This window comes from Geotrypetes seraphini, chromosome 6 (genome assembly GCF_902459505.1).
Source record: "Geotrypetes seraphini chromosome 6, aGeoSer1.1, whole genome shotgun sequence".
Lineage (NCBI taxonomy): Eukaryota > Metazoa > Chordata > Amphibia > Gymnophiona > Dermophiidae > Geotrypetes > Geotrypetes seraphini.
This window is the reverse complement of record NC_047089.1, coordinates 212,077,098-212,099,217: the sequence shown is the minus strand read 5'-3', so window position 1 is coordinate 212,099,217 and position 22,120 is coordinate 212,077,098.

The following is a 22,120-nucleotide window of genomic DNA, read 5'->3' as shown; positions in this document are numbered from 1 at the left end:
AATAACATTATGAACTGGGGTGCATGAAGGAAACAGTTACAAACACAGTTAGAACATACAAACTCTATATGTATGGTGTCCGTGGTAGAATAGTAACGATGTCCCTAGTGGTTATAGTGTCATAAAAAGTGTTTTATAGTTGGAATTACTGTGAGAATGGCAGCTTTTTACATTTTTTTCCATTGACATGAATGGGTGAAATCTGATTTTCTGTTTGTAGCTCCGCCCATGTGTGCAGGTGGGCCGCGAGACCCCCAGAACATATCACCCCAGGTAGTGAGGGATCTGCATACCAAGTTTCATTCAAATCGGGCAAGCCGTTTTTGCGTTGGCAGCTTTTTACATTTTTTCCATTGACATGAATGGGTGAAATCTGATTTTCTGTTTGTAGCTCCGCGCACGTGTGCAGGTGGGCCGCGAGACCCCCAGAACATATCACCCCAGGTAGTGAGGGATCTGCATACCAAGTTTCGTTCAAATCGGGCAAGCCGTTTTTGCGTTGGCAGCTTTTCACATTTTTTCCATTGACATGAATGGGTGAAATCTGATTTTCAGTTTGTAGCTCCGCCCACGTGTGCAGGTGGGCCGCGAGACCCCCAGAACATATCACCCCAGGTAGTGAGGGATCTGTATACCAAGTTTCGTTCAAATCGGGCAAGCCGTTTTTGCGTTGGCAGCTTTTTACATTTTTTCCATTGACATGAATGGGTGAAATCTGATTTTCTGTTTGTAGCTCCGTCCACGTGTGCAGGTGGGCCGTGAGACCCCCAGAACATATCACCCCAGGTAGTGAGGGATCTGCATACCAAGTTTCGTTCAAATCGGTCAAGCCGATTTTGAATTACAGTGAGAATGGCAGCTTTTTACATTTTTTCCATTGACATGAATGGGTGAAATCTGATTTTCAGTTTGTAGCTCCGCCCACGTGTGCAGGTGGGCCGCGAGACCCCCAGAACATATCACCCCAGGTAGTGAGGGATCTGCATACCAAGTTTCATTCAAATCGGGCAAGCCGTTTTTGCGTTGGCAGCTTTTTACATTTTTTCCATTGACATGAATGGGTGAAATCTGATTTTCTGTTTGTAGCTCCGCGCACGTGTGCAGGTGGGCCGCGAGACCCCCAGAACATATCACCCCAGGTAGTGAGGGATCTGCATACCAAGTTTCGTTCAAATCGGGCAAGCCGTTTTTGCGTTGGCAGCTTTTTACATTTTTTCCATTGACATGAATGGGTGAAATCTGATTTTCAGTTTGTAGCTCCGCCCACGTGTGCAGGTGGGCCGCGAGACCCCCAGAACATATCACCCCAGGTAGTGAGGGATCTGTATACCAAGTTTCGTTCAAATCGGGCAAGCCGTTTTTGCGTTGGCAGCTTTTTACATTTTTTCCATTGACATGAATGGGTGAAATCTGATTTTCTGTTTGTAGCTCCGTCCACGTGTGCAGGTGGGCCGTGAGACCCCCAGAACATATCACCCCAGGTAGTGAGGGATCTGCATACCAAGTTTCGTTCAAATCGGTCAAGCCGATTTTGAATTACAGTGAGAATGGCAGCTTTTTACATTTTTTCCATTGACATGAATGGGTGAAATCTGATTTTCTGTTTGTAGCTCCGCCCACGTGTGCAGGTGGGCCGCGAGACCCCCAGAACATATCACCCCAGGTAGTGAGGGATCTGCATACCAAGTTTCGTTCAAATCGGGCAAGCCGTTTTTGCGTTGGCAGCTTTTTACATTTTTTCCATTGACATGAATGGGTGAAATCTGATTTTCTGTTTGTAGCTCCGCCCACGTGTGCAGGTGGGCCGTGAGACCCCCAGAACATATCACCCCAGGTAGTGAGGGATCTGCATACCAAGTTTCGTTCAAATCGGTCAAGCCGATTTTGAATTACAGTGAGAATGGCAGCTTTTTACATTTTTTTCCATTGACATGAATGGGTGAAATCTGATTTTCTGTTTGTAGCTCCGCCCACGTGTGCAGGTGGGCCGCGAGACCCCCAGAACATATCACCCCAGGTAGTGAGGGATCTGCATACCAAGTTTCATTCAAATCGGGCAAGCCGTTTTTGCGTTGGCAGCTTTTTACATTTTTTTCCATTGACATGAATGGGTGAAATCTGATTTTCTGTTTGTAGCTCCGCGCACGTGTGCAGGTGGGCCGCGAGACCCCCAGAACATATCACCCCAGGTAGTGAGGGATCTGCATACCAAGTTTCGTTCAAATCGGGCAAGCCGTTTTTGCGTTGGCAGCTTTTTACATTTTTTCCATTGACATGAATGGGTGAAATCTGATTTTCAGTTTGTAGCTCCGCCCACGTGTGCAGGTGGGCCGCGAGACCCCCAGAACATATCACCCCAGGTAGTGAGGGATCTGTATACCAAGTTTCGTTCAAATCGGGCAAGCCGTTTTTGCGTTGGCAGCTTTTTACATTTTTTCCATTGACATGAATGGGTGAAATCTGATTTTCTGTTTGTAGCTCCGTCCACGTGTGCAGGTGGGCCGTGAGACCCCCAGAACATATCACCCCAGGTAGTGAGGGATCTGCATACCAAGTTTCGTTCAAATCGGTCAAGCCGATTTTGAATTACAGTGAGAATGGCAGCTTTTTACATTTTTTCCATTGACATGAATGGGTGAAATCTGATTTTCTGTTTGTAGCTCCGCCCACGTGTGCAGGTGGGCCGCGAGACCCCCAGAACATATCACCCCAGGTAGTGAGGGATCTGCATACCAAGTTTCGTTCAAATCGGTCAAGCCGTTTTTGCGTGATCGCGGCACATACACACACACATACATACACACATACCTCTGATTTTATATATATAGATTTGTAATTTGGTATGAGCCACAAGTAAATGAAACATAAATAAAACTACTGAAAGCTCCAGGAAGATGTTTTGGCAAGGCTCATCAGAGTCAGAACATCTTTGCTTTGTGTAGTTTTCCTGTGTTCTTTCTAGGAATGTTCACTTACCCCCCCCCTCCCCCTTTTGTACTAAACCGCGGTTATTAGCACAGGGAACTGCGCTGAAAGCTCTGCGTTGCTCCCGACGCTCATACCACTCCCCTTGTACTAAACCGTAATAGCGGTTATTAGCACAGGGAGCCGCGCTGAATTCTCTGCGCTGCTCCCGATGCTCATAGGAACTATTAGCGCGGCTCCCTGCGCTAATAACTGCTATTGCGGTTTAGAAAAGGGGATGGAGTTCCTATGAGCGTCGGGAACAGCACGGGGCATTCTGCGTGGCTCCCTGCGCTAATAACCGCTATTGTGGTTTAGTAAAAGGATTCATTTTTTTGTAACTTATGTTATGGACGCAATATAGTTAAGAAAATGCTCTCTTTCAATAAGCCCTAATTAAGATCCTCCCTCGGAACACCACCCACTGCCTTACATACCACTGAAGCCTCAAAACCGGTGGCAGTGCTCTGAACGGGCTGCTTCCCCGGTGGGGAAAACCGCGAGGCAACCCGTTCAGAGTGCTGCCACCGGTTTTGAGGCTTTGGAGGTATGTAAGGTGTTCCGGTGCACAAAGCGATGGGAGGGAGGGGTAGGTATAACATGACAAGTGTCAAGGGTAGATACCATGTTTCCCCAACAATAACCCTAGTGCGTTTTTTGGAGCACAAATTAATATAAGACCCTATCATATTTTCAGGAAAACACAGTATATATATTGAGAGTGCTCAACACTCATTGATATCCACAGAGCTGGCTCTTATGCCTGAGGTGATGGAGGGACTTAAAACCTGGCTTTTGTGGTTCTTTTTCTGAAAGTGTGCACTGTTCACAAATAGGACACACTTGTTGCAAACAGTGTGCACTCCTGACAGCACCCATAGGACAAAGCATAAAAAATTTTTTTTGGGGGGAGGGGGTTCTGCTCATTGATATTTCTTATGTTACTGTTTGTTGACATTTTCCATGTTATTTCGAACAAAAAGCACATCCCTAGTCCATACCAGCCAGTTTTGCATCCAGATAAGGAAACGAGAGATCACAAGAGTTTCTCAGTTACAAGTTGGGGCTTTCTAACAAATTTCCTTTTAATTTTTGGGAGTTAATCATCAGTTTAAGAAGGTTTTTTTTCCTATTTTGTTTCTTTAGGGGGAATGCTTAGTTTATTTGCTCTAGAGCAGTGGTTCTCAACCCTGTCCTAGGGAACCCCCCAGCCAGTCAGGTTTTCAAGATATCCCTAATGAATATGCCTGAGAGAGATTTGCATACCTGCCACTTCCATTATATGCAAATCTTTCTCATGCATATTCATTAGGGATATCTTGAAAACCCGACTGGCTGGGGAGTTCCCTAGGACAGGGTTGAGAACCACTGCTCTAGAGGAAAACTAGTACTGAGTTACTGGAACAACTGTAGTCAGCTTTAAGGCCAGCTGATGTTATGGTCACAAATGCCAAGAAGAGTTTCTGTCCTCAAGTGTTGACTGCCTTCCAGAGGCTGGGCTGGAATAGGGTTGCTGCAGTATTGCTTTTGAACCAGGAGATGGAGCCCTCATCCAGTGGTTAGTACTTGTCTTAAAGGAGCCGACTCTCCTTAGTGGAAAAGAAAGTGATAGGTTTCTCTTCAAAGTACAGTTGCAACTTTAGCTGAGTCAATCATACAGGCCATCCAGTCCTGCTTTCACCCCATTGTATGGATAGATTTGTAGTTTGAATTTTCATATTGATGATTTCTCTAGGACAGTAAAACTGTCAGTTCATTTTTTGCAAGGGGGGACAAACCTGTTACATTTGATCGCAGAGGAGGTGGCAAGTTCACTTCAAGCGGAAACATCTATAATAATAAAACGCTAAGCGCGCATGCGCACTCCTACCTGTGTGATCCGTGATCTGTAGGTACGTGGCCGGCAGGAGTGCGCATGCGCACTTACAATGGCCTCACACTCGCAGACCCTAAGGTAATGTGTGGTCTGGCTGGCTCCCTTACACTCCACGCCCGAAGTTTATTTTTAAGTTCAAAGCCACCGATGTGGCTCCTCTTACGAGCCGCAGCTGCGTTGGAGAAGGCTTCTGATGCAGATGGGAATCGTGAGAGGAGCCGCCGCGGCACCTTTAAACTTAAAAATAACTCCAGCAAGGAACTAAGGGAGCCGGCTAGACTGCGGGAAGGGAAGGGGGATGGGAAATGCTGCTACTACTGCAGAGGGACGTGAATGGGGAGGGAAATAACGCTGCTGCTGCTACTGCACAAAGAAGTGGAGGGGGAGGGAATGCTGCTGCGGCTTCTGCACTGGGAAATGGGGGGAAGGGAAATGCTGCTGCTGCACAAGGAAGTGGAAGGGGAGGGAATGCTGCTGCTGTGGCTGCTGCACAGGGAAAGTCTTTCTCTTTTTTGTTTCTCTCTCTCCCTTTTTCTACCTCTGACTGCGAGTAAGTACTCGCCTCAACAATGCTACCCTATCCCTCACGTTCTATCCCCTCCCCACTTTCTCCTTCTTTACTAAATTATGTAATTTCTCCCCTCCTTCCCTTATTTTCCTCACCTTCCAGTTCGTCTAGTCTATGTCATTTACGTTCACTTTATTTTATAACATTTTTAGCCTCTACAAAACATTGTTAACTGGCCAGACATTTGCTTGATGGTCGGGATATTAAAAACTAATAAACTTAGAAACTTAGGGAGGAAAATGCTGCTGCACAGGGAAGTGGGGGGGAGGGAAATGCTGCTGCACAGGGAAATGGAGGAGGAGGGAATGCTGCTGTGGCTTCTGCACAGGGAAGGGGGGAGGGAAATGCTGCTGCTGCTGCTGCACAGGAAAGTGAGGTGGGGGGGAATGATGCTGCACAGGGAAATGGAGGGGGGAGAGAATGCTGCTGCATAGGGGGCAGGGAGAGAGACAGATAGAAAGACAGACAGCGGGAGGGAGAAAGAAAGAAAGATAGACAGCGGGAGGGAGACAGAAAGAAAGGAAGAAAGGGACAGGGAGAGAGACAGAAAGACAGACAGACAAAGGGGGCCAGGAAGAGAGACAGAAAGAAAGACAGACAGACATATATTCTAGCACCCATTAATGTAATGGGCTTAAAGACTAGTTTTAAATGTTTCAAAACAGAATAGGGAATTTTAGGGGTGATTTTATATCAGGGCACCCATATTTAAAGTCCAGGAAGGTGCCTATGTCAGTTTCAGTTATTTTTGTTTGGCCATCTTTTCATCATGCTCATATACCTCCAGATTCTATAAATGATTCCTAGATTTGCATGCCAAGATTTGGTCACGCTCCTGAGATGTGCATTCAGATTAATTGGTAATGAGCCATTTAATGTCAATAATTGGATACCAACAACCAATTATTGACATTAATTGGCACCCATTAAACTTTGCATATGCATCTGGCTGTGTGCTATTCTGTAAGGCAGGGTGCCTAACTCCCATAGATCCTAATTTAAAGGGGACATGGCCATGGAGGGGCATGAGGCGTGCCAAGGTCGTTCTGAACATTGACTTGCATTTAGACAGAATACTGCCTCAAAGGGCCGGATTCTGTAAATGGCGCCATTATCATAAGAACTAAATATATATTGCTTATGTAAAAATGTTATCAAACACAATTACATTATTAAAGGCAACTTTTTGTAGGACTTCAGGAATAAGAACATAAGAAATGCCTGCACCGGAACAGACCTGGGGTCCATCCAGTCCAGTGATCCGCACACGCGGAGGCTCAGCCAGGTGTACCCTGGCGAATACCTTATTCACTCGTATCCCTCAATATGTCCTGCAAGAAGATGTGCGTCCAGTTTTCCCTTAAATCCTAGAAATGGTGGGAAAATTGGACGCACATCTTCTTGCAGGACATATTGAGGGATACGAGTGAATAAGGTATTCGCCAGGGTACACCTGGCTGAGCCTTCGCGTGTGCGGATCACCGGACTGGATGGACCCCAGGTCTGATCCGGTGCAGGCATTTCTTATGTTCTTATTCCTGAAGTCCTACAAAAAGTTGCCTTTAATAATGTAATTGTATTTGATAACATTTTTACATAAGCAATATATATTTAGTTCTTAAGATAATGGTGCCATTTACAGAATACTTATTGGGTAGAAAGTAGCTAAAACGCTGTCCCAAATTTTTTAAACTTTTCCAAAAAATGGACTGTTAAGACACTGTGGAACAGCATTTCAGCTCCTTTCTATCCAGTAAGTGTTATTCCTGAAGTTGTCTTTAATAATGTAATTCTATTTGATAACATTTTTACATAAGCAATATATATTTAGTTCTAATTTTTTGTGCTTATCTAGAACATAAGACTAGCCTTACTGGGTCAGACCAATGGTCCAACTAGCCCAGTAGCCCATCCTCACGGTGGCCCCCACTCCTCCAGGAACTTTATCTCCTATTCCATGACTCTTTAATTTTCTCTGGAGCCTCTCATGAGGAACTTTGTCAAAATGTAGCAACATTCCATGCTACTGACCACAGTAGCCTGTCCTCACGGTGGCCAGTCCAGGTCACTAGTACCTGAAAAACCCCACAAGAAGGGAAAACAACAAAGAATGTACAGGAAATTGCCTTCTCTGTTTTTCCACTCTTTCTCACCTCTCAGCTTTTCTAATGCTCTCTCTAGACCTGCCCAGTTGCAGCAGAATCAATAATAAATAGCATCTCTCCTCTTTGACCTGTCTTGAGTTCCCAGTAACCATAAATTGGAATAAATGGGTTCTATTGACATGCCCACTCCTGTTCCTTGATTATCAAAGTGAGGCTCCTTCGTCCTTTGTAATCATGGTTCCTGGCCAAGCCAGGCTTTGGCAAGGGTGTAATTGGAGCACCATGTGATGTCAGGATCTCAGATTGCAGGGATTAGGTGCTGACTGACTGTCACAATCTCTGCCTTGGATAGTGATGACCTTTGCATGACAGAAGAGACAGATGGAAAGATTTTGCAGCGGGGTCTCGCACTGAAAGACGGGTACACAGTGGCCTGTTGGTTTTCAAGGCCTGCTACAATGGAGGGTTTTCTAATGAAAAGTTGCATGAAACACTAGAGGCTGTAGAGTTCTGACAGTCTGAGTTTTTCATCTGTAAAAATTTTTACTAGCTAGAATATTGAGCCTGTGTGACATGCTCTTGGTTCCCACAGGAAAGAGGAAGACATTCTAATCTTGTGACCAAATTATTTTTTCAGGAGCCAGCAGCAACGTCCTGGTTCAGTTGCATCTTCTCTGAACTTTCTGACAGTGCAGGACATGCAGGTGCACTCACATTTATGCACATGTGTGAAGGAGTCACAGTGTTAGTCACCTTAAAACTTACAATCCTACTGACACAGGAAATGACACAGGAAGGGGTGGAGCCAAGAGGGTATGGTCCAGGAAGGCCATAGCTTGGTTAAGGAGCCCAAGAGGGAAGCAGCAATTCCCCATGGCATGTCTTTCCCACTTACATATGAACTGCAACTGGTACAGTTATCATATTTTTGAAATGAAAAAAGTGGACACTTGACCCTGCCCAGCCCTCACCCCACCGTCCCCCCAGAAGCTAATTTTGAGAATTAAACATCAGCACCTTGCATGCAATTTAGCAGGGCTGGTTAACTCAGAATCCGATGGCTGTCCCCCTCTTACTTCCTCCGTGCTACAATTAAATTTTCTTTGTGCTGCCAGCAGCTCAGCAAACTGAGCCTGCCATCGCTGGCCTGGCCCGGAAGCCGCTTCTCTGCAGCTTCTGGGGCAGGCTGACGGCAGCAGGCTCACCTCACTGAGCTGCCAGCGGCACAAAGAAAATTGAATTGTAGCACCAAGGAGATAGGGGGACAGCCATCGGATTCTGAGTAAGCCAGCCCTGCCAAGGTGCAAGGTGCTGATGTTTAATTTTCAAAATTAGCTTCTGAGGGGACAGAGCAGGGTGGGAGAGAGGGAGGTTTCAGGAATTGGTGCTCCATGTTATTCTATAAAAGGCACATCCTTTATAGAATAGTGCTTAGCACCAATTATTTATAGCAAACATTTTTGAGTGCTATTTTATAGAATTTCCTCCACACAGTATAACCACGAAGAAAATTCTTCGCACATCCAAGCCCCAAATAGCACAAAATCCAACTCTCCTTTATTTTTCCACATTTGAGATTCACATCTAGCTAAATATTTGCTTTGTCTGAAAACCTTCTTTCCCACCTGACCAGGGGGAGCAAAGTGGGCAATCACCCGAGTACAAAGTCTAGAGGTTTGCCCAGGACTGAATTAAAGTGAAGAATAAAGTTAAGGATAGATCACCTTCAGGATCACAGCTTAGCACATGGTGTATGTGCCCGTCCAATTCAGGAGGGTTTAAATTCTGCTCAGTAACTTAATTTTGGTGCTGTGTAGGGTTCCAGGTCATTGGTAATTTAAAGCAAATGGAGCCACTGAAAGAAAGGTGTACACAATCCTAGAATAAGGAGGCGAGAAAAGGATGACCTTATATTGTAAGCAGACAGGTAAAAGAAAAAGACCTTTGGACATAAATGTGGCCATCTCTAGGAGTGTGTGGCGCAGTGGTGAGCACCACAGCCTCAGCACCCTGAGGTTGTGGGTTCAACCCCCACGCTGCTCATTGTGACCCTGAGCAAGTCACTTAGGCCCAAATTCTGTAACCGGTGCCTAATGTTAGGCACCTATTTCGGAGGCGCCCACCTAGATAGGCGCCTCTCTAAATCGAGTAACAAGCTCAATTAAGCTTTTTAATCAGCAATAATTGAAACGTAGGCGCCTTATCTGCAACAAGGCGCCTCTAAAAATTTAGGCAGCCTTCAAACAAGTAGGCGATAAGCTTATTAGGCGTGGACGTGGCTATGTGTTAGGCACCTTGTTGCAGAATCGCCGCTCTTGAGCGTGCTTAAGCGCTCAGCTAGGCGCCAAACTTTTAGTTGTGCCTAGACTTGGCTAATTCTTGGGCGTCTCCAAAATAGGTTCCACTCAGCGTGATTCATTAAACAGAACCCAATTTTACTTGAATCGCGCTGAACAGTGCCTAATTAGGCCTCTAACTTTTGGGCGCTTCTTATAGAATTTGACCTTTAATCCCCCATTGCCCCAGGTACTTTAGAGTGTGAGCCTGCCAGGACAGATAGGGAAAAATGCTTCGAGTACCTGAATGTACACCACTTATGGCAACTTTTACTATGCTGCGATAGCGTTTTTAGCATACGCAGGATTTTAGCGCCAGCTCAATGCTGGCATTAAGGTCTAGCGTGCGCTAAAACCGCTATCGTAGCTTAGTAAAAGGAGCCCTTAGGTTATAAGTGGTTTAGAAATAAACGGTGGCTAAAGTCACCTGAAACAGAAGATGAGGTTTCAATGACTTTTGTTAGGAGCAAACAATTTATAATACAACAGTCCAAACCCCATCTTTTTATGTAAAAAAAATTAAAAAATTTTACGCAGAATTCGATCTATTTCTAAATTCTTATGCCCAAAATCACTAAATATTCTTATCCACTCTCTGGCGATTTCAAAAATAGATTATTGTAATGCTCTCTTTAAAGGAATATCATTAAACGAAATTAAACGTCTCCAAATTATCCAAAATATCTCCATTAAACTCATAACCAAATCGAGAAAATTTGACCACCTTACACCTCTTTTGAAAAACGCGCATTGGCTCCCAGTTATTCACTGGATAACATATAAACTCTGTTCACTTACCTTTAAAATTCTTTTGAACAAAACTCCAGCATTTATATATAAATCATTAATTCTGTATCATCCAATTAGAACATTAAGATCCAATGAACAACATCTATTAACGATTCCCTCGCTTAAGATCATTAATACTAGACGGCAGTTTATTTTTTCAGTGGCTGCCCCACAGACTTGGAATTCCCTCCCAATTTATTTGCGAAATGAGCAGGATCTAGGAAAATTTAAAAGTAACTTAAAAACATTTCTTTTCAAAGATGCTTTTAATAACCCCTAGGCCAGGGATGTCAAAGTCCCTCCTCAAGGGCCGCAATCCAGTTGGGTTTTCAGGATTTCCCCAGTGAATATGCATGAGATATATTAGCATACAATGAAAGCAGTGCATGCAAATAGATCTCATGCATATTCATTGGGGAAATCCTGAAAACCCGACTGGATTACGGCCCTCGAGGAGCGGCTTTGACACCCCTGCCCTAGGCCATAGTTTATACGTTATTAAATTAGGTTTTAATTTGTCTTCCCATTGTATGTTTCCTTCATATTGCTTTACTATTTCTAATTGTATTTCATATTCCCTTCCTTCCCTATGTTCCCTAAATGATGTCTTAGTTTGTAACCCAATGTTATTATTTAAAGTATGTATTGTATTGTTCATTCTGTATTTTTTAATGAATGTATTTTAAATTGTTCATCACTTTGAAATTTGACTAAGCGATCAATCAAGAGAACTATTAAACTTGAAACTTGATTGCTTATGAATCCATGTCATGAAAAACCAGCCATTCTCATCATTTGGGTTCTGCTATTTTAGCCCCCTTTTCCCCAGAGATGGTTACAAATTTATATTCCAAAACTTGTATAATTCAAAATTGTCACAGAAAAAAAAGAGAGTATTTAACTATTGCTTTAATTGCAGATGCAGTAAAAACAGAAACCTGAAGGCAATTTCACATTAATAAAAACATCATAGTTATTACAATATATTTACAACCTAACACATTCCATAAGAAATGTTCTCATTAATGATATATACGTGCACCATTATAAATATAGAGAAATACATGGTTCTTTACATACTGAGTACTATTTACATTGTGTATACTTCAAATAATGCAGTATACCACACACGCTCCAGGTATCTTCACTATCCATTGAGGATAAAGCTTTCATCGACGCGACTTGACCTGTTTCTTTGCACGCAGCCACTTCAGCGACCGACTCCCCTCCCTGCCCTTCCCAACACCTTTTAGCTAGAGGACCTTCCCTTTTCTCTACGGTTCTCCGAGAGGTCGAGATTGTGGCTTACTGGCACAAGGCCCCATTTACAAACCGCCAGTCCCTTTGACTCATCCCGTCTTCTCTTATCCTTTGGCAGGTCTGAAAACAAAGCCATTTGCACCAACCAACACCTTGCATGAATATTTGTTTGTTTTGAGGCATCCAACTGAAGGAAGGAAACAAGCAATAAGGCCCTGATGTTACACCATAAAGTCCAACTAAAGTTAGGCACCAATATCTAAAGATTAGCACATGTTAAATGCTAAAGCGCCCATTATATTCTACGGTTGTCTTAGCATTTAGCGCTCGCTAAATTGATTAGCGTGCCTTAGTAAAAGGCACGCTTAAACCTATTTGGGTATAGTACGACTCATACTTGTCAGATTAGATTAGAAAACTTAGGCGCCCATTATAACATCACACTTAGCATCACCTAAGCATGTTTAGATGGCGCTAAGTGTGCTAACATCTATGTATCGGAGCCTAACAGCACAAAGAGGCGCCTAACTTGAAAAACATGCCCCGATTCGCCTCCTAACCACATCCACTTTTAGTGTAGGCGCTTTGGGCCAGGTGCCTACTTTTTATGGGATCAAGTTTTTTTGAGATAGGCGCCTTTCAATTAAGTCCAATTAAAGCCCTTGGTGAGGTACTAAGTCTCAATATCAGCACCAATTAAGCCTATTGATCAATTAAGTTAGAAGTCAAGATTGGCACCTTGCTTTAGTTGGCCTTTATAGAATCAAAGCCTAAGTGATTTAGTTGAGTGTTAATCCAAGAAGAAAGTATTGTCTAATTCAGTGTTTCTCAACCCAGTCCTCAGGGCTCATCCAGCCAGTCAGGTTTTCAGGACATCCTCCTAATGATTAGAGCAATGGGCTGAGAGGCAGGGGAGCCGAGTTAAATCCCACTAAACCTCCTTGAAATCTTAGGAAGTCACTTAATCCTTCATTGTCTCACCTAACAAAGAGAATATGAGCCCTCCAGGGACAGAAAAAAATACCAACTGTACCTGAATGCTCACCATTTCACTAGCTTTTGGGTTTGTTGGCAGCATATATATGTAAATAAATGCATATGCATGAGCTAGATTTGTTTACACGGGAAGAAGTGTGTGCTAATTTATCTCATGCATATATAGAAGTGGTAGAGACAAAGACTGTCTGAATTCAAGAAAGCATGGGACCGGCACGTGGGATCTTTTAGGGAGAGGAGGAGATAGCGGATGCTGAGGATGGTCTGACAGGATGGGCCATTTGATATTTATCTGCCATCATGTTTCTATTCATCATGAACATTCTGAAAACCTGACTGGCTAAAGGTGCCTCCAGGACTGGATTGAGAACCCCTGGTCTAATTAAAGCTTGTTTTCTGACCTCAGTGACTGGAGGTTTCAAAAGTACATAGATCTAGTTCTGTTGAAGACATCCCAAGGCCTTGAGTGATAATGTACCAGTTTGGCAACAACCAGCAAATTGTGATCAGAGGTGCTCTTGGCCATGCCAAATGGTTTTCATGTTCAGATTGCATAGCCATATTTAATGCAAAAAAACTATGGCCATGTTACTCCTCTTTTTCATAAAGCTCACTGGTTACCAATAGAACATAGGATCACCTATAAAATTCTTCTACTAACTTTTAAAACCAGAGCAAATAACCAGCCAGAATTTATAAATAACTTACTTATCCCATATAATCAAACTAGGACCTTAAGATCTACAAGCTCAAAACCTTCTTACCATCCCCTCATATCAGTACAATGAGGACTACAACTTTCTCCGTTAGTGCCCCCTCTCTTTGGAACAGTATCCCAAATTACTTACGTGAAAAAACAACTCTTGCCAATTTTAAGGTGAAGTTAAAGACATTTCTCTTCCTTGATGCTTTTAAGGACGACTTAGATTCAAGAAAGGTTTCTACCTTCAGTTCCCCCTCCCTTTGTTATTCTTTCTCTTGAGTGTTTACTTTCTTTCTATCAATTGTAGTTCTAACCCTTCATCCCTTTTGATCCTATTCGTCAATGTCTTTAAAAAATGTCATTTCCCCTGGTTTGTTTTTGTTTAAATTATATTTTAATTGGCGCTTTGTTTTGGCGTTTTTGTACACCGCCAGGCTTGATTGGGCGGTATAAAAATTTTTAAATAAACTTGAAACTTTCTCTGGGCTGAGCCTGACGGTATTCTTAATTTCACGTAACAGACACAATATGGCAGGGAAATGAAGCTCCTCTAATCTAAACCAAGTACTTTCAAAGCAGTGCCAGGGATCTTTTTAGAGTATTCTGGGATTCAAATGATGCTGGAAATTCACATACAGAAAATAGACTCTTAGATGCAGTAATAACATGGTTAATGTGTAGGAAGTAGAACTATGAATTTGGGAAAGGGAACAGGCCAAGGGTAGGAGCAACAGAACAGGAAGGGCTGGATTACAGAGACTATTTTCTGCTCTGTTCCATTCTTACCCCCTCACTCCCTCTTCCATACAGTCTGGAAGAGAAGGCCTGGAGCATAAAACCTTTGCTGCTCTGGAGTCTGAAAAGAAGTGATGGAACTGCGTTCCAGGCCACTCCCCCCCCCCCCCCCCGAAATTAAGCCCTGAGTAATGATATAGGCCAACTAGACATCGACACCATAAGCAGTTCTGAGGGTTTTGGAGGATATATGCTCTGAACTCCCATTTTGTTAAACATCATTCAAATGATTGGAGGGGTGAAAAGAGTGTTGTCCTTCCACAAGGATTTATTTCAGAAATTTCCCGCTCTTACATTTTTCCTTTGGATGGCTGGGCCTCCCAGCTTTTCCGAAGTAGGCTTAAACAAAGTGATTTACAGAACAGTTGGAAGCTTCGCTAAGCTTTTGCTGAGATCTGTGATGAAGTGGCCGGAGGAGGAGGCATTCCATAGGCTACTAGATTTCCAAAGCACTGAAACTAGTTTTCTGAAATATTCTAAAGCATGAGGTAGAAAGTTCTCTTAAACAGTTCACTGACAGAGGACTAGATGGGACAAACCTGGGGAATCTTCTCACTTAACCAGAGCGGGGGACGACGACCCGACAGGGTATGATGACGCACTATGCAGCTTCACATCTTAAAATGCATCACCAGGCAGTCACTTTTCTTTCAGTGACAAATCTGTTCATGACTCACAAGTAACATAGGCAAGTGAGATGTCAAATCCAACCACAATAATTGTATTGTATAGACTTTGGGGTCCTTTTACTAAGGTGCACTAACCGATTTAGAGTGTGTTAGCATTTAGCGTGCGCTAAATTGCTTAGGGCTCCTTTTATGAAGGTGCACTAAGCATTTTAGTGCACGCAATGGATTAGCGCGCGCTAGCTGAAAATCTACCGCCTGCTCAAAAGGAGGTGGTAGCAGCTAGCGCGCACTATTCCATGCGTTAAGGCCCTAGCGTGGCTTTGTCAAAGGAGCCCTTAGTGTGTGCTAAATCAGTTAGCGCGCCTTGGTAAAAGGAACCCTTTGTTATTGCAGGTCCAACATGGATTTTATTTATTTATTTTATTTTATTTATTCGATTTTTAGCCCGTCCTCCCAAAAGAGCCCAGAACGGGTTACAATGAATATATTGGTGCATTAAAATTATAAGTAAGATAGGTACTTAAAAATTCCCTTACTGTCCCGAAGGCTCACAATCTAACTAAAGTACCAGGAAAAATGACAATTAGAAGGGTAATAAAGAAAGAAAATAGAGATAGAGGAGAAAAATAAGAAAATAAACATACTAATAAGATTACAATGATCTAAAGGAATTTGAAAGGTTAAAAAAAGGGGAGATAAGAATAGATGCAGAGGGAGAACCGTTGAAGCAATAGAATTCTGGGGAAATTTAAATGAAATTTGAATGATAAAATAAAACAAAATAAGTGGTAAAACAATAAGTGAGATTAAAAAATATATATATATATAAACTAAAAAGAAGTGAAAATAAACCGGAATGCCTTCCTCAGGGAACAACATAAACAAATTAAAAACATAAGTACGATAATTGACACAATAGAAGAAAAGAAAACCGACCATTCATATATACATAAAAAGTTTCTTTAAAAAGCACTTCTATACATAAATGATAAAACTATTAATGAATGAAGATCACAGCATAAAAGCATATACTGTATACACATCCATTCATTCATATATAAACAAAACATTGGTCAACTATATAAAAGGTGAAAATAAAACGGTAAACCATATACAACATAGTTAACTGCAGCATTATTTATTTATTTATTTTGATTTATTTCCCGTTCTCCCAGGAGCTCAGAACGGCAGAAGAGGAAAGTTTTCACTGATCTTCGGAAGGTCATTAGGGAGTCCAGTGACCTTATCTGTGTGGGAAGCTGGTTCCACAACCGGGGGAGGAAGTGGCTGTAGGAGCGTAAATATATGACGCAACAACAACAAAAAAATGTTATCCCTCTTTCTAGTAGCGATGCAAATTGATAGCTCGCAGCGTTTTTTGGCCTGGGCCACATGTTGTTTTGCAAGCTCTTACTTACGGACTGAGAGTATTCCTTTTGGTTTTTACAAGCATATTTGCGCCGTCACCTGGATTTTATCAATACACCCCTGAGGAAGGCTTCTTACCCGAAACACGGACTGTGTTGGGGTCCAGTACAAAAAGGATTAAAGACTCTTCATAAAGCTTTGGTTTATTCTTTGATCAAATGTGTTGGAAGGGATGGGAGGGATATTTTTCTTCTGCATTGTTACCGATTGAATATAAGTGCTTATTTTGATTATTAATGTTTGTATAAATCTTGGCACTTTGTATTAGTTTTGGAAAATTAATAAAGATTTTAAAAAAAAAAAAGCTTACCTTACGTTTTAGCTATTTATGTGTTTATGCTTTTATGTTTTATATGCTCTCGGTAAATTGATTGCCCTTGAGGTCGATATGCGGTGCCCCTTCCCTACTTTTGTTGCTTTTTATATTTGTTAATAAAAGGCTATGTTTTGCGTGGTATACACATTGACATGGTTTTTAAGTGTGTTTCACAGTTTTATTTACTTGCTCCTGGGCATCATCTTTGCATTTATACATGCTTCCTATATTTATATATCGTTACGATGCGATTAACTTTAGTAGAAAGAAACTACTGGGGAATGAACCAGAGTGACATAATTAGGGGACATCCTTGAGGCAGCCGAGATGGGCGAAACATGTCGAACAAATAAGTTCCCAGCCGACATTGAGACGGCACTCAGATAAGTGCCATACAACTTTGCAAAGTGACAAAAAGATTGAAATAATCCAAAGTAAATGAAGTTCTATAGGAAGCTCTATACTAAACTAGCAAAGCTGATCAATGACGAGTGCCAGCACATCAATTTCCATAAGAGTTGATGTAGAATGGTGTGCAAGTCTGAAGATACAGCTTAAAAGTTTAATATATGCCTTCAAATTTGTGATTAGAGATTATATCATTATAATGGACTTAAATGTGCTGGGAAGCTCAGTAAATCTATGGCATTTAAACTGGTGGAAATTTGGAATAAACTACCACTTTCTTTAAGACTGTTAAGTCAGCTACATCAGTTTCGGAAAGATCTAAAAACTTGGCTGTTTACGTAATAGTTATCTAAGATCACCAGTCGACGAACACTAAGGGCTCCTTTTATCAAGCTGCGGTAGGCAGTTAACACGTGGAATACCGCGCGTTCAACCGCCTGCCGTGCTAGTCGCTAACGCCTCCATTGACGATGCATTAGTTTTTTGGTGTGCTGCGGGGGTTAGCACGTGATGAAATGTCCAACGCGCTATCCCCCATAGGAGCCCTAAGAATATTTATATTAAAAGGAGCCCTAAGAATATTTATATTTTAATTAATTAAATATCTATCTAATCTTAACTAATAGCACTCTCTCCATTTGGCCTATTAGTTTGTCACTTTATTTTTACTGAACTGTAAACCGAATTGAGTTACTTTGGGAAATGATCCATTATATAAACTCAAGAATAGATTAGATTATGTGTAGATTTGTTTGCAGAGAATAACCAAAGAGTATAGCCATTGCATTAGCAGCAATTAACTTGGGAGTACTGGTCAACAAGTCGATGATGCCGTCCACGCAATGTGCGGCGGCGGCAAAAAGGGCAAACAGAATGCTTGGAATGATTAAGAAGGGGATTATGAACAGATTGGAGAAGGTTATCATGCCGCTGTACCAGGCCATGGTGCAACCCCACCTGGAATACTGTGTCCAGCACTGGTCGCTGTACTTGAAGAAGGACACGGTACTACTCTGGAAAGAGTCCAGAGAAGAGCGACTAAAATGGTTAAGGGGCTGGAGGAGTTGTCGTACAGCGAGAGATTAGAAAAACTGGGCCTCTTCTCCCTTGAAAAGAGGAGACTGAGAGGGGACATGATTGAAACGTTCAGGATAATGAAGGGAATAGACCCAAAAAGCTTTTCTAACCATGAGAAATCTCCGTAAAATCAGAAAATTCTTTGACCAAGCACAATTTAGACTAATCGTCCAATCCCTAGTCTTAGGTCTGCTGGATTATTGCAACTCCCTATATCTTCCTTGTCCAGCCACTATGATAAAACAACTCCAGACCATACAAAACACCGCCCTCAGATTGATCTACTCACTCAAAAAATATGATCACATAACAACTGCCTTCTTAGACTCTCACGAATCCAATTCAAATTCTACTGCCTGATATTCAAAGCATTACACGGCTCTTACCCCTCCTATCTAAATAACCGCTTAAACCAAATCTCCACCTCAAGACACAGAAGAACCTCGAACCCTTTCGCCTTCCCCCCACTCAAAGGCACACAACGCAAGAAAATGTTTGACAACCTTCTAGCAACACAAGCAGCAAAAATCAACCATTCCATCTCCAATCTTATGACAATATCAGACAACTTCAAAACATTCAGAAAAGAAATCAAAACCCTGCTTTTCAAAAAATTAATCCAAATATCTTAACCCCTCCTCTTTTACCTCCAGAAGATTCACCTACCTTCAGATAACCTTCCCCCAAATTACCCACCTTAACACCTTCCAATTAAACAAATACCATAAATAGATTGTAACCTACCCTCTCTAACTGAATTCCATATGTATTTTTCATACAGTTCTTCACTGTCAGTTTAATTTCCATCCTATAAATTCACATAGAATTTTTCTTTTTTCAACCATCTTTATTTTCTCTTCTTTATTAATTTCCAGGTACTTTAGTTAGATTGTGAGCCTTCGGGACAGTAAGGGAATTTTTTAAGTACCTTCTTACTTCTCATTTATAATCTTAATGTATATTTTCTTCAAACCGCTTAGAACCTAACGGATGTAGCGGTATATAAGAAATAAATTACATTACATTACTTAGTAGATAAAACAGGTTGCTCACCCTCTCCAAGGTAGAGAGAACGAGAGGGCACTCGCTAAAGTTGAAAGGGGATAGATTCTGTACAAACATAAGGAAGTTCTTTTTCACCCAGAGAGTGGTGGAAAACTGGAACGCTCTTCCAGAGGCTGTCATAGGGGAAAACACCTTCCAGGGATTCAAGATAAAGTTAGACATGTTCCTGTTAAACCAGAATGTACGTAGGTAAGGCTAGACTCAGTTAGGGCTCAGGTCCTTGACTTAGGGGCCGCCGCGGGAGCGGACTGCTGGGCACGATGGACCACTGGTCTGACCCAGCAGCCTCAATTCTTATGTTTTTATCTTAACCAATGTTTTGTTTATATATGAATGGATGTATATATTATATATGCTTTTTTGCTGTGATGTTTATGTTCAAGTTTTATTAACATTTGATATACCGCTTAAGCTTATTACAGATCTAAGCGGTTTACAATAAAATACAGGTACTTAGAACTTCCCTATCTGTCCCGAAGCCTCACAATCTAGCTAAAATACCTGAGTAAACAATTATTAAAACAGAAAAGATATAACAAAATTCCAAGAATTGTGAGGGAAAGGTGCAATTCAAATAATAAATAAAAAGATAACAGAAATAAAAAGAATAAAATTAAAAATATACAAATAAGTTTAAGAGATTGGAGATTGAGCAAAAATAAATTCCAATCTGGTGCTAAGTCCAATCATCAATCCGGTCCAATAGAGCTCCACATCTGCAAGGAAGGATCGACACAGAGAAGTGATGGTGGGCAGTGGGGCCGTCCCTGCCAGAGGTGAAGGAATCAACGGCTGCAATCTGGGCAGATGTGTGTGGTCTTCATTCAGTAACTTCCCCTTTCACAAAACCGTTGCGTGGTTTCCAGTGCCAACCATGGTGGTAACAGCTCTGATACTCATAGGAATTCTATGAACGTCGGAGCTGTTACCGCCGTGGCCGGCACTGGAAACTGTGCTACGGTTTTGTAAAAGGGGGGGGGGGGTAATATTTTATCATTTATGTATAAAAGTACTTTTTTAAAGAAACTTTTTTATGAATATATGAATGGTGGGCTTTCTTTTGTTCTATTTTGTCAAGTATTGTACTTGTGTTTTTTTTATTTACTTATGTTTTTAGTGTGTTGTCCCCTGAGGAAGGCATTCCAGTTTGCCGAAACTAGGATCCTTGTCGGGACCTGCAATAACAAAGTCTATACAATAAACTGCAGGGAGGGAGGTGGAGGAGAGGAAAACGGTGAGAGAGTTCAAAAAAGGGTGAGATGAACACAGGGGATCTCGAATCAGAAAATAATATTAAATATTGAAGAACTAAAGCCAGTACTGGGGCAGACTTGCACTGTCTGTGTCCGTATAGCGCCGTTTGGTTGAGGATGGGCTGGGGAGGGCTTCAATGGCTAGGATAGGTTAGATGAGCTGGAGGCGCTTTGATGGAGACTTCAGTAGATGGAACCTAAGCACAGTATCGGGCAGCGCTTTGGGCTCTGGGCCAGAAATAGCTAAGAAGAAGAAAAATTTAAATTAAATCAGTAATTTAAAGAGTGGGTAAGGTTGGGCAGACTGGATGGACCATTTGGGTCTTTATCTGCTGTCATAAGAATTGCCGCTGCTGTGTCAGACCAGTGGTCCATTGTGCCAAGCAGTCTGCTCCCGCGGCAGCCCCTAGGTCAAAGACCAGTGCCCTAACTGAGACCAGCCCTACCTATATTTAAATTATTGTGGTTGGATTTGACATCTCATTTGCCTTTTTTTCCTTTCTTACATTGTTTATACTGTAAAGCAAGTCGTTTCTTCTATTCTGTTTGCAAGTAACGTAACATGTTTTGTACAGATCTTCTATTTTCTAGCATTATCGTGGGGTGCATTCAGAGGGTCTGTGATTCAGAAACTTGCATCCCATTGCAGTTGGACCAAAATGTTCTTCTGCCTTGTTAATAAAGAAACAAAGATCAGCAAGTCAATCCTTATTTCTACACATTCCAGTGAGTATAACTGACTAACCCCCCTCCCCTCCCCCCTTTTACTAAACCACGATTGCAGTTCTTAGCGCAGGGAGCCGCAATGAATGCTCCGCGCTGCTCCCGATGCTCATAGAGTTCCTATGAGCATCAGGAGCACACTTTCATTAGTGTGCGCTAACTGGATAATTCGGATGGAACACTTAACTCCTAAATAGGAGACAGTAAAGGCTTGATTCTATAAATGGCGCCCTTTTCAAGGACGCCTAGTGATGCTCAACTGAATTCCATGTGAAACTTAAGGGCTCCTTTTACAAAGGTACGCTAGCGTTTTTAGCGCACGCACAAGATTAGCGCGAGCTAGCCAAAAAATTGCCGCCTGCTTAAAAGGAGGCGGTAGCAGCTAGCGCGCTCTAAAACCGCTAGTGCACCTTTGTAAAAGGAGCCCTAAGTGTTTTTAGTTGGTTTAATTGACATGGTAATTGACCACGCCAATAAAAATACGATTAAAAAAAAAATTTACGTTTCGCACAGAATGCTGTGCCTACCAACATACTTGAAAAGTAGGGGTGATTAGGGGTGAAGAATAGGTGTGGTTGACTTAGGCACTGCTAGGTGTCTGAGTTAGGTGCCAGAAAATTAGGCCAGGAAAACCCTGGCCTAATGTACTGGCACCTTCCACTAGAATGTCTAGTGATGCCTAAGCCTGCTTAAGCATTGCTAGGCATGATTCTATAAACAGTGCTGCACGGTTGATTGACAACCACATCAACCAGGAAGAAGGGCTGTGGCTCACTGGCTGAGCTGCTGCCTCTGCACCCAGAGGCTGTGAGATCAAATCCCAGTGCTG